Source organism: Dama dama, chromosome 7, assembly GCF_033118175.1.
Source record: "Dama dama isolate Ldn47 chromosome 7, ASM3311817v1, whole genome shotgun sequence".
Taxonomy (NCBI): domain Eukaryota; kingdom Metazoa; phylum Chordata; class Mammalia; order Artiodactyla; family Cervidae; genus Dama; species Dama dama.
This window is the reverse complement of record NC_083687.1, coordinates 35,838,698-35,839,459: the sequence shown is the minus strand read 5'-3', so window position 1 is coordinate 35,839,459 and position 762 is coordinate 35,838,698. Positions and strand designations below refer to the sequence as shown.

The 762-nt window shown below is 43.3% G+C and overlaps 1 pseudogene; it reads right to left on the bottom strand.

Annotated features, from left to right (window-relative positions):
* Positions 1–275: 275 nt before the first annotated feature.
* LOC133060031 (U6 spliceosomal RNA) lies at positions 276–376 on the bottom strand (annotated as a pseudogene).
* Between the last annotated feature and the right edge of the window lie 386 nt (positions 377–762).

The following is a 762-nucleotide window of genomic DNA, read 5'->3' as shown; positions in this document are numbered from 1 at the left end:
ATACATGTCCCCCCATCCTGAACCCCCTCCCACCTCCCTCCACATCCTATCTCTCCAGGTTGCCACAGAGCACTGGCTTGGGGTGCCCTGTTTCATTCATCGAACTCTCACTGGTCATCAATTTTACATACAGTAATATATATGTTTCAATGCTATTCTCTCAAATCATCCCACACTCTCCTTCTCCCACTGAGCCCAAAAGTCTGTTCTTTATATCTGCCTCTCCCTTGCTGCCCTGCACTTAGGATCATTGGTACCATCCTTCTAGATTCCATAAAAATATGGAACGCTTCATAGATGTGTGTGCCATCCTTGGGCAGGCGCCATGCTAGTCATATCTGTATTGTTCTAGTATATGTGCTGACAAAGCAAGCACCCACTCTGGTATTCTTGCCTGGAGAATCCCATGGACAGAGGAGCCTGATGGGCTGCAGTCCATGAGGCTGCAAAGAGTCAGACATGACTAAAGCAACTGAGCATGCAGGCATGCTGGAATTTATATTAGTGTGACAGAGTGTTTGCCTAATTATCTCTAGGTAGCTATTGCCTTCTTCTGCCACTTATGTAGCCCCATGATATACATATGCAAAGTGAAATTTAAAGCAAGCAAATTTTAAAAAATGTATTGTGATCTAAACATGATTAATACAAATATTTGTCTTCAAACCTAGAAAGCCCTACAGAGCAGGTGGGAGGTTCTTGATCTGTGTCAACTCAGAGTGACATTTGAAAACTCCTGAAAGTTTCCAGGCTAAATAATCA